At 40.9% G+C, this 12,908-nt stretch overlaps 1 protein-coding gene and 1 non-coding gene across 2 annotated transcripts in view; both read left to right on the forward strand.

Moving 5' to 3' along the window:
* The window catches only part of FHIT (fragile histidine triad diadenosine triphosphatase), a 1,908,162-nt gene that overhangs the window by 1,322,748 nt on the left and 572,506 nt on the right, over nt 1-12,908 (forward strand). The window lies entirely within an intron of this gene.
* TRNAV-GAC (transfer RNA valine (anticodon GAC)) lies at nt 7,081-7,156 on the forward strand. The gene has a single exon. It is a non-coding gene; the product is annotated as a tRNA-Val (tRNA).

Raw genomic sequence — 12,908 nt, forward strand, 5'->3', positions numbered from 1 at the left:
AAGTGAGATGTCTTGCATACCTTTTTTCATGCTAAGCCTTGATAATCTTGTATTTTACACTAAAGCACATCTTAGTTTGGACTAGTCCCATTTCAGGCCCTTAAGAGCCTCATGTGGCTAGTGGCTACTGTAGTGGTAAGCTTATGGCTTTCATACAATCATGACTCTGATATGCTGGGTATATTTTCTTAAATGTACACTAGGTAAATACATTGTTTTTTAAATAAAAATAGTTTGATTTAGTGAATGGACTATGCACCATACTATAAGAATTGCTGACTTAATAAGTAGTTTTTTTGTTTGTTTGGCAGTAATATCCATGATAGATGGCCCTCATGTATGTTGGGCTCTGCGAGGGTGTTGACTCATCTGTGGTCCCGAGCACCCCGAGCACCTGAGCCAGAACACATTTTAGTTTTTTGCTGACTCAGAAGCATAACAGAATTTAAGGGAATGAGACTGATGTAATTCTGCTTCATGTATTTTTTTAGAAATAAGATGTTTACTGTATATAGTATGTGATACCATACTTACGTGTAGATGCCATGTATAACACACGCATGCACATATATGCCATGCTACAGCTATGGATGGGGTGAAATTCCATCTCATTTATGTCACAGCCGAGGCCAGTTGAGCATTAACACCTGGCCTGAGAACATCCTGGAGGTCACATGTCTCAGGCAGCTGCCTCTTTCGTTTTGCATGTGTGTGATAGCTGACCCACTGTGGTAGACAGAATAATGGCACCCCAGAGACATGCATGTCCTAACCCCCAAGCCTGTGCATGACACCTTACATGACAAAAGGCACTTTGCAGGTATGATGTAAGTTAAGGATCTTGAGAAATTTATTATCACTTTGCAGAATATTACTAGGAATTTGATGTGTAATCTAATTGTCTACTCCTCTGATCGCCTATGGAGATCTGTGCTGAGGCCTTTGTAGCCTGAAAACTGGGTCTCAGGATCCCTGGAGACCTCAGGGCACACAAGCAGCTCTGTTCCACAGTGTGTGGCTAAGCAGGTGTGTTTCCCAAAGCTGAGCTTCCTTGTCTGCTCAGTGGTTATACTCATTCCTGCATTTAGGCTTGATAAGATTATGGTAATCCCTGTAAAGTGCCTAAGTGTATTCTAAGTGTTCATGTTTTTAAAGTATATATTGTGAATTATACTCCTCATGATTTAGATTTTAAACTTTGAGAAGTCTTCGTTTTCCTGTTATGTGCAATCTGGTACTTGCAATTCTGTTATGTAAAATGTCATATGCTTTTCCTTTGTGATCATCCTACCCCAGTGTTATTTAGAATGAATGATTTTAAAACACAGGTAGTATTATTTCATTGGCACTGACAGTGATCAACCAGTCACTTCAGAAGGAACTTGTGCCATTCAATTTTTGTAGAATTCACACAAATATGAACAGTTACTTGAAAAACTTCTTTGTTGGTTATGGTAGCAGAAGTCAAAATGAGGCATAATTCGTGTAACCAGTTATTCCTGTTAGTTCTTCTTTCATGAGTGGTCTGAGACTCATGCAAGACTGTATGGAGTTAGGACTCAGAGGTAGAGGGTAAGGTCAAGCAGAGACAGGTATACCCAGATTGAAGTCCCACATAGGTAAGCAGCATGTGGACTAAAGATGGCAAATATGTGACCTATGCCACTACTCCCCTGTGGCTTATTGAACTTGTCAGTCTCATTCACTTAGCAATGTACATAGCTATAGAATCCTCTCAACAAGGGCATCCTCTAAATTGATCAGAGCTGGCCATTAAATTAAAACCTGTTGTTGGGTGTTTGTTTGTTTGTTTAAATAAGAAAGTATAGGATAGAGAAGCAGAGAAACTGTAAAGACGTGGTGATAACACTATTCGAGCAAGTGGAAGGCAGATTACTCTTGAATGTGACAGGTTGTGAATAAGAAAAGCATGTGGAAATTTTTAGGGCACAGATCCTATAGTATAAAGTCAGTAATGTGGTCAGAAGCTTGGTCAGTTTAGTAGGAGAGGATGAATCCCAGACTCTCAAGAACAAAACAATCTCAAACTTGATTGTACATACAAATTACCAGGGGTACGTGGGAAAACGCATGTTCTGATTCACTGTTCCCAGAGTGAGACCTGAGATGCTGGTTCCCGCCTGGCTCCCGGATGATGCTAGCACTGCTGCTGTGGAAACCGTGCTTTGAGTAGCGAGGACAGGGAATCGGGTGAAGGCACTGATGCCAAACAGACCTTTTCTCAAGGTAGATTTCTGTTTCCACCAGGCCCTTCCCACCAGGACTGAGGCCAAGGAGGTTTAAGCCTTCCAGAGCCTGATGGAAGATGCAGGCTGGTGTTTGCCCTGGAGCAGAGGGATTTGCAAGTCAAAAGTGTCATGAAGTTTCTAGGAGCCAAAACCCCTCATTTGTTATAGTTATTTTCAAAATATCCAGAATTGTTCTGGTTTTTCACTGTTCCCAGAATGCTCTCCATTTGCTCTTGTGTGTAAAGATGCATGGTACATGCTGTTTTTCATCTCCTGCTCTCCTTTTCAGCCCCCTCTTTTTTTTTTTTTTTTTTTTTTTTTTTTTTTGGTATTTTTCTGAAGCTGGAAACAGGGAGAGACAGTCAGACAGACTCCCGCATGCCACCAGGGGGCGATGCTCTGCCCCTCCGGGGCGTCGCTCTGCCGTGACCAGAGCCACTCTAGCGCCTGGGGCAGAGGCCAAAGAGCCATCCCCAGCACCCGGGTCATCTTTGCTCCAATGGAGCCTTGGCTGTGGGAGGGGAAGAGAGAGACAGAGAGGAAGGGGGGGTGGAGAAGCAAATGGGCGCTTCTCCTATGTGCCCTGGCCGGGAATCGAACCCGGGTCCCCCGCACGCCAGGCCGACGCTCTACCGCTGAGCCAACCGGCCAGTCAGCCCCCTCTTTATCATCGAAACAGTCTTTAACGTCTCTCTAGATAGCCCTCTAAATGTTCTCAGTTGAGTGGAATTAAAGGAAAGTCAACCAACCTAATTTAATCAGATAAGGTGGAGGCACCTTACTGGCAACTCTAAGATTTTTATGTGGGAAGACACTATGCTCAAGAGACTGCTACTTCTAGCCCCCACCAGACCACACTTGATACCTCCATGGAATGTATCGCTAGGACATCCCTAAGGATCCAAAGACAAGAATTCAAAATGGACTTCATGGAGAGCTGGAGCCAATATCTGGAAAACCATCAGATGAACACAGGCCATGACTCTGGGTCCCTTGTTCTCTCTCTGCCTTGTCTCTCTCATGTTCCCTACTTTTCCTTCCCTCTGTATGAAGACAGGCTTTCTTGGCCTTTTCCTGTAAGGAGAAAAGAAAAAAGAACGTTGCTTACTCTGTTGGTTTTTCACAGAGTTCCACTTCGTCTCCCTCTTCCTCAATGCCCTAGATGGCCTCACCCAGCCTCTGCTGATTATTCATGGGGTGAGTAAGTAACACTGATCAGTTAGGTCATGGAATGGGACCTGCACATCCACTTAGAAGGCATGTTCTCTGCTGGCTTTCATGAGAAGCACTTGTCACAATCCCGTGTCTCCAGCTCTAGCTTCTCTACAGAGTCCCAGATTTATATCTTTATTTGTCTGTGTGCTTTAGGGTCTTCTGAGAGACTCTACTTACTACACACCTATCCTTCAGACCCACTCAACTTTTGCCTGTCTATTACCTTTATTTATAGCAGGTTTTTTGGTTGGTTTCTTCTCACTATATTAGTGTGTGATTTTTTGTTTGTTTGTTTTTAAGTGAGAGGAGGGGAGATAGAGAGACAGACTGCTACATGCGCCTGGACTAGGATCTACCTAGCAACCCCTGTCTTGGGCAATTGTTCAAATCAACCAAGCTATCCTCAGTGCCCAGGGCCAACATTCAAGCCAATGGAGCCACCGGCTGTGGGAGGAAAAGCAGGAGAGAAGAGAGAGGGAAAGAGAAGAGGGAGGGGAGAGAAGAAGATGGTCACTTCTTTTGTGTGCCCTGACCTGGAATCGAACCCAGGACGTCCACATGCTGGGCTGATGCTTTATCCACTGAGCCAACTGGCCATAGCATATTAGTTTTAAATAATATCAAGGTTTTGGTTTTTAACTAATTTTTTTTAATTGAGAGGAGGGAGTATAGACTCCTCCTGCATGTGCCCTGCCTGGGATCACCCAACAACCCATCTGAAGCAGATGCTCAAGTCAACTGAACTATTTCTAGTGCTCGGGCTGACACTGGAACCAACTGAGTCACTGGCTATGGGAGAGGGGAGAGAGAGAAGAATGAGAGGAAAGGGAGAGAAGTAGATGATCACTTCTCTTGTGTGCCCTGACCATGGATCAACCCCGGACATTCATATGCTGGGCCGATACTCTATCCACTGAACCCATCTGCCAGGGCCACTTCACTGAAGCTGGCAAAGATGTATCAGGAAGACTCTATCTCCAGGGAAGAAAACAAATCCAGTGAGATTTCCCTAGCTACCAAGGCAGGGCCTTGCAACAATAACAAAAAAAATAAACTTCAAAATCCCTCTTAATATTTTTACTGCAAATGTCTTTGCCTCTTTTAGAGTTGTGTGTATATCATCTTCCACCTCTTCTCACCATTTTTTTTTCTCTTAGCTTTTCTTTATTTCTAGTTTAGTCCTACTCACTTTCTGGCCATTAGATATTTCATCACTTCTGAACAAACTATCACGTTTATCTCAGAAAAGCAGGTCTGACTTCTCTAAAGGAAACAGAAATAACAGAGCGAGAGGAGAATATGGGACATGATTTTGGCTCAGGGATATCATCAGTCAGTTAGAATTTCCAAGCATTGTTTGCAGTTCTGTGTAGGATTGTTGTATTTTGACTCTTTTGCTTCTGCATGATGTTTCAGAATCGTTCATTATTCTCAAGGTAGGTTTTTCCCACTGCAAAGCAGCTGATTCAGGTCCTTCTTTTCCTCCCTGACATTGACAGCGCTGGTATAGCTCATTACAGACTTGGCTTCCACCTCTGATTAGCGGGTTTGCTGAACAAGTGCTGGATTATGAGAAACTTAATTGAACAACTCCCAAGAATATGGAATGCTATAGACTTTAACTTTCATCAAAACAACTTTTTCAGTCCTTGGCAAAGTCGTTATTCTTTTGAAGTGGAAAACCGTGGGTACGTGTCAGAGAGCTGGAAAACTCTTCGTGTCATTTCTAAAATATTTACATTCAACGAAACCCAATCACAATCCAAATTCTGTCAATTCAGAAATGACTACCTGAATAGGTAAAATGTCGCGGCTGGTGTTTACAAACCGTGTCTTGCAATAAAGCATCCAATGACAGGGATCCAGAAAGGTCATTCTTCTGTAGTCATTTGTCATCTGTTTACAAAGGGAAAGAATGGGGAAGAGCAGAATTTTAGAATTCAGCAAAATTTCCCCAGAGTATGAAACTAAAGTCCTGAATGATTGATTGTGGAAAGATTTCAGTAAATGATAGTCAAATTAAAACATCAAAGAAGTGACTTTAAGCAAAATTGTATGGCCACATGCAATTTATTCACTGAAAGGACTTTTAAAAATAAGTTGAAAATCCACCCCCCTCCAAAAAAAATTATAAATAAAACCCCAAACCTGAGATCTTGTTGAGTAGATGGATGCTTCTTTTTTAGTCTTCATCCCCATCTCCAGCTTTTATAGCTTTTAGGGTAAACACCTGTCAAACTTATTTCCCCTTCATTTCTTTGACTTAATAGAGGAGAAAGGTCAGAACTCATCACCAACTCTACTTTATAGCAGACGGAAAGAAGCCTGTAATTGAGAGTAATTCCTCTGCAATTTTGTAGGTAGGGGCTGTCTCAGGCTGGCCTTCAAAAACTTAGCTAGGAGAGCAGTTCTGGCGTTCTCTAAGTGAGTCAACTTTATTCACAGGCCATAGCTTGTTTCTGACTTTTACTGAAACACAGAGAGCTACAGAGCTCACATTATTGTCCCTCTTTTTCAATGAATAGATGCATAATTTATTTTTAACATCTACTAAGATGCCCTGCAGCTAAAAAGAAATTGCTTTGTGAGAGGTAGCCCAGAAATATCTCTTTTTGAAATTCTGCTTTCTTAAGCACACTAGCGGCATATTATGATTTCTTTTCCTGAGAAGTTTGCATCCCTGTTCAATGAAAACCTGTGAGTTTGTCTTCAACAGAAATAGGTACAGTGTTTTTCATCATAGTATGGTAGTATTGTGATGTAATTTAGAGATTTTTGGAAGTTGCTAGATCGGTTTCTTTATAAAAATAGTTTCTGTCAAAATTGGAAGGATAATGAAGGCAATTCTTAACTTCCCATCTAAAACTATAAAATCTGTGTATGTGTCCAACATTTGTATTGCTCATTAAGGATCTCATGTTTGAGGGGAGCTGCAAAATAAAAGGAATCTTCTGGAAGAAAATTTATACACCTTGAATCCAATTTAATCTCCTTGCCTTGTTGAACTTTACAAAATCGAGCCACTCTTTCAATTAAAAACGTGGTAGGATATATGTGGTAGGAGCATGCCAGCATCTAACAGTATAATGTGTTCGTTTTTATCAAGTAAAAAGTAAGATAGAAGAGGAGAGAGCTAGGAACCCAGTGGAAATACCTAAATGTGAGGGAATTGAGTCCTGTTCCCTTTAAAGTAATAATGGTAAAAGAAACAACAACATTAAATTGTCAAGATCCCTTAGCTTGCATAGATGCCTGTGACAGTCTGACACTCAGAGGATTGTGGAATCTTGAAACCAGAAAACTGCTGAGAAATGGTGTAAATGGACAAGGTAATGTCATTAGTTACAGAAACTGTGCTTGAATTCTGGGATGCCTGTAATACATCATTTTGAAAATATATGATCTTTTCATGGGTCACTTTGAACAGCCTCTCTTTTCATTATCATTTTATAAGCATTCACCCCAGAGCTATAATATATAAAATCCCCTAAATAAAAATGTAGAATTGTAATTTGAACCACAAAACAGAGTGATTACCAGCTATAATCAGTGAGCCTGAATTACATCACGCTTAGGGGAGAGACATGCAAATGAATGAATTAAATTAGGAACAGAGGCCCTGGCCAGTTGGCTCAGTGGTAGAGCGTCGGCCTGACATGCAGAAGTCCTGGGTTCGATTCCCGGCCAGGGCACACAGGAGAAGCGCCCATCTGCTTCTCCACCCCCCCCCCCTCTCTTTCCTCTCTGTCTCTCTCTTCCCCTCCCGCAGCGAGGCTCCATTGGAGCAAAGATGGCCGGGCACTGGGGATGGCTCCTTGGCCTCTGCCCCAGGCGCTAGAGTGGCTCTGGTTGCAACAGAGTGACGCCCCGGAGGGGCAGAGCATCGCCCCCTGGTGGGCGTGCCGGGTGGGTCCCGGTCGGGCGCATGCGGGAGTCTGTCTGTCTCTCCCCGTTTCCAGCTTCAGAAAAATACAAAAAAAAACATAATAATAATAATAATAAAAAAATAAATTAGGAACAGAAATCTCTTCTTAAATCAGCATTTTTGAATGTCAGAACCTGGACCAGAGTGCATTATTCTTAACAGACTGTGATTTGTATTGAAATAGGACCATAAATCTGTTTATGAAATTTATGTGCTGCTTGTTGTTGGGTGGTTCTGGCTTTGTGCATGAGCTGGGGAATGCAATGGGCAGGGCTGGTGGTTCATTGGGGTTCATGCCATTCTTGTAAGTGATCACAAATGCTCTACAGACCAAAGGCTGATTAACATGAAGATCGGATCAAATTCTGCATTCACTATTTTACTTTGCAACGAGTTATAGAAAATACGCAAAGGCTTCTGAGGGCACTGGTAATAAAATAATTCAGAAGTCTTCTCGAGCATGGCCTAAAGAAAAGAATGCTTACAGACTGTGGTGCTCAGGGTAGAATCCCTTAGCTGAACGTTAGCCTCACCAGCCTGAATTCTGTATTATTCATAGTGATCTCATCCATCTTTCTTCCCACTTTATGAATCAATTTATTGACAGGATTATGATATGTTGATTCTAATTTGACATTGGGGGGTTCACATTTTCTAGGCTGACTACAGTGAGAGGCTTTTGTTTTGTGTTCCCTGGCCATCATTGGTGAGCATGCAGGAAGAGACATGGGAACGCATCAAAGCTCAGTCCACACCACCGGGTCCTCCACAGACCCCTCTGAAAGACAAAAAATGTTTTAAAGAGCTGCTTTGACCTTATCTTGGTTTGCCTGATTTCAGCAGGCTCTCACAGTCTCCTTTACTTTTTATAAAATATGCCTAAGTTCTATGTAGACATGAACTTGTTAAAGACAAAATAATCACATGGCTTTAATAAGAAATATATATTAGACAGCACTGGAAAAGAAGTTCCCAATGGCATTTCAATCTTTTGTGCCTCCTGATTTGAGGGAGAATAGAATATAGGGAGAAAATGAAGAGATGGTCATGTTTGTTAAAAAAAAAAAAAAGATCACATAGCCCATTTATAATGTTGGGAGGCAGGGCATTTTTCACCCCTTCCACCACCTATCTGCTCTAATTTCTGTTCCCACCCTTAACATTATGAATCTAATGTCTCTCCTGCTACCAGAGCTAATGAGGCCCACCTATACTAGCAGAGCATTAATCAGTGATTATAAGTCAGTTAGGAGATGCAGAACATTCTGTCCACCGCTGAGCTCCATTAGGACCCTTTCCACACTCTTGGTCTGACTGCATGCACAATAGTGATACCAATGACCTGACATTGTCATGCTGCTCTTGGCTTAAAGGTGAACCTCCCCCTTTTCTTGGATTTTCACCAGTGCTGATCATTTCTTAAAAATAGTTGATGAACTCATGCAAATTCAGTCAGTTGACCTTTGAGAAAGGTATATATAGGCAGGTCAATGGAGACCTTTCTTGTCAACAGATGGTGCAGAAACGATTGGACTTCCAAATACAGAAATGTGAACCTAGACATAGACCTTGCACATACCAAATAAAATTAACTCAAATAAAAGATAGACTTAAATATAAAATGAAAACTATAAAATTATGAGAAAAAAAGATAGGAGGAAAGCTATATGATCTTGGGTCTGCTGATGTGATTGCAGCTACAACACTAAAGGCAAAACCTATCAAAGAAAAACTAGTAGGCTGGACTTTTTAATTAAATTAAAAAATGTCTGCTCTGCAAACAACACCATTAGGAGAATGAAAGAGTAGGACACAGACTGGGAGAAGGCAAAACAGAGTATGAGAAAGGACTTATATCTACATATAGAAGGAACCTAAACAATTCAACAGTAAGAAACAAACAAGTTAATTTTAAAATGAGCAAAAGACTGGAAAAAATAACCTTACTAAAAATATGCTGGTGGAAAAAATGCACAAATGAAAAGAAACTCAATATTAGATGTCAGTAGAGAGTTGCAAATGAAAACGAGATACCACCAACACACCTGTTAGAATAGCCAGAAATTAACAAAATCATTACTAGAGAGATGTGGAGCAACAAAAACTTGCACTCCTTGCTTGTGAGAGTATAAAATGGCACTGCTATTTTGGAATACAATTGTGCACTATCTTATAAAGCTGAACATAGTTTTACCATGCAATTTATCAATCAGATGCCTAGGTATTTATTTATTCAACTGAGTTGAAAATGTATCCACAGAAAAACCTGCAGAGGAATCTTTACAGAAGCATTACTTATAATGGCCCCAACTGGAAACAAACAAGAGATCCTTAGTAGGTGGAGAAGTAAACAAACTAGTACAACGGACAATGGAACATTCTTCAGCAAGAAAAAGGATTGAGCTATGTGAAAATGCATGGATGAATGTTAAATGCACATTGTCAAGGAGAGAAGCCAGTCTGAAAAGGCAACCTACTGTCTAATTCAGATTACATGTGTTCTAGTAAAGATAAATCCATAGGGGTGTAAATACAGCAGTGGTTACCAGAGGTTTAGGGGGGAGGTTCAGTAGGGAAAGTACAGGGGATTTTTTTAGGGAGATGAAATTATTTTATATTCTGTTGTAATAATGACAGATACAGGACACTCTACATTTATCAAAACCCATAGTACTTTACATCTCAAAGAGAGAACCTTAATGAGTGCAAATTTTAAACAGTTCTTTAGGAGGTCAGGGAAATACCAGGATGGAATCTAGCTATAATACAAAGGTATGAAACCATCTGACTAAAGGCAGATGGGAAAAAGGTGTCACTGAGTGACTTTGGAAATGGATGGAGTCTGTAAGACTACAGACAACAAAAGCTGTACGTAAGCACTGTATCCTCCAGCTGATAAAGTTGTTTATCATGGGGTTATAGGTTAACAATTCTGAAACTACTACATATATATACAGTAATTGAACAATCAAGTAAATGAGTAGTGGGAGCCAGATTTCTCACTGTTGAAGTAGGAAGTAACAGATAAGCAAGGGGAGAAGGCTAGAATAAGCCATGTGGTAAATAATTAAGATTGGAGACATCCAATACTATTTAGCTTGATATAGATAATGATGATTACATAGAGATATTGACAGATGTGTGCACATGCAGGGTTTAGAATATAGCCACGTGTTTCCTTGCTCTGTCAGCTGAGAGGGTCTAGAAGCAGTGAGTCCTGTGAGCAGTAAGGATATCTAATGCCCCCATTTTTCATTTCTAATGCCATTTCTGCTAAAAAGGAGCTAGAGCTTGTTGAAGAAATGGCTGTTTCTTGGTGTGGGGCAAGAATTATACTAGATAGTCTTGGAGCATCTTGTAGTGCCAAGGTATAAGAAAGTGCTCAAAAAACAAAACAAAACAAAATAGATCCACAATAATGGGAATATATTAGAAGGACATGGGAACCAACTCAGAGAGCTCCTAGTAGCCAAAGATGGATCACTTTGAGCAATCAAATAAAGTAGTATTGTTTATAACCCCAAATATAAAGTATCTGTGAGTATGAACATAAAGAAATGACTGAATATATAAATAGATGGGAGAAGATGGGAAAATCTGTTGAGAAGAATTGCAGGTAATTTAGGTGAACACTGTGCCCCAAGGAGGTGGTACATTCCTCCCCTCTTCTTAATTGGGCTGCATGCATAGTACGTTCCGAAGAGAACTATTTGAAAAGCCAGTAAAAGAGTAACTTCAGAGTGCAGAAACCATAAAAACACTGCCTCAGCCAGATGATCAAGATTAACATCAACAGTAATAAGTCATATTGGTAGTATGTGCCCTTGACTCGATGTCATGAGAATGGCACTTTTTACCTTTGTGGTTTTCCCCCCAGAGAGTCATAACCCAAGTCTAGTCAGGAGGAACATAGTACACAAAGACATCAGACAAAATCAGCTGAGGGAGAGTCTACAAAATATCTGACTGCTACTTCTCCAAATAATTGTGGCCATCAGAAACAAGGGAATTCTGCTGAACTGTCGCACCCAATGGGAGACTTAGGAAACATGATGAGTCTGTGTTAAATGCGGTGTCCTGGATTGGACCTTAGGACAGGGAAAAGGTATTAAAAACTAAAGAAATCTGAATAAACAATGGACTGCGGTTTATAACAACGTATCAGTGGTAATCCAGTAATTGTGACAACTAACCACATACATGGATATGTAGTAACAGGGAAACTGGATGTGGGCAGGGTATATGGAAACTCCGTCCTCACTTCACAATTTTCTTTCATAGATTTAAAACTATTGTAAAATACAAAGTTGATTATTTTTAAAGAGCAAAGCACTATTTGATGAGGATCAGGGTGTGGGTCCCAAAAGGAAAAGTTTTTTTTTTCTTCTGAGAGTGTTTGTACAATGTTGGGCTTGGTGTTGAAGGCATGTTTGGGAAGGAGGGGATGTTAGCGTCATTTCATCAGTTGGGTTTGCAACTTAGATACTGTCAGATTTTGAAAAGAGTGAGGCAACATGGGACATTTGAGCCTTCGATGTGATTGTTGGTAAGTCCTGAGGGAGTTGGTGGACCCCCTGTTCAAGTCTGTGGAGCATATAGGTCTGTCTCATTTTATTGAGGGACACGATCAGTCACACTTAGTAGATGATCTTGACAAAGCACCACCAAAACAATACTCTTCCCCCAGTTCTTCTAGATATTTTACTGTTCACCTGCTTGTATTGAAGGGGACACTTAATATGAGACGTGTGAGAGATACAGGACTACCTCCTATTTTTCCTTCAATGGGGCACAGTGGAAAGTAGTCATTCATAGGATCTCTTCTAAAAGAGAGAAACCCTCTTCAATATTTACTTTGATTTTAATTTTCTATTTTTACCCCCCCCCCCACACACACACATTTATAGAGAAGAAAAGAAGAAGCTAATGCCTTTTCTGAGCAAGTTTGAGGAAAGAAAGCCAACCAGGATTTGGCCTACTGTCCCTAGATGCGGTAGATGGAACAGAAAGCGGTCTGTTGACATCTTGCACTGTCTGCATGTGCTGACGGGTGGCGCTGGCAGAACTGAAGTATCATGGGACTGTTGGCTTCATGCCTATTGCCAGGACAGTTGCTGCTGCCTTGCAAGACTGGAGGAACTCAACTCAACAAAACGTTTCTCTTTCCCTGGAGATTTTGGGCTGCCATCTCTCCATATACTAACAGATTTCTGATTTTTTTTTTTATAGCAGTGGGCACAAGAGGGTTGCTACATTGATGTGTAGGTTGCTAAGATCTAGGCCTATGAGGGAAGCACAGCAACTAGGAAACAGTGGAAGGCTATTGTACACATGGTAAAATATGCCACTCGGAGATATGGAATGAATTCATCAATATCAAATAAAACATGACAGATATCATAGTGTCAGAAAGGGACAATGTGGTACTTCTTTGTAAGCTGTGAAGAACGATGGAAATAGAAATTGACATCAATAAATGCCAAAGAATGCTTCGGAGCATTTCAACCTGTCAAATTACT

The sequence above is a fragment of the Saccopteryx leptura genome, chromosome 10 (assembly GCF_036850995.1).
Source record: "Saccopteryx leptura isolate mSacLep1 chromosome 10, mSacLep1_pri_phased_curated, whole genome shotgun sequence".
In the NCBI taxonomy this organism is placed as follows: domain Eukaryota; kingdom Metazoa; phylum Chordata; class Mammalia; order Chiroptera; family Emballonuridae; genus Saccopteryx; species Saccopteryx leptura.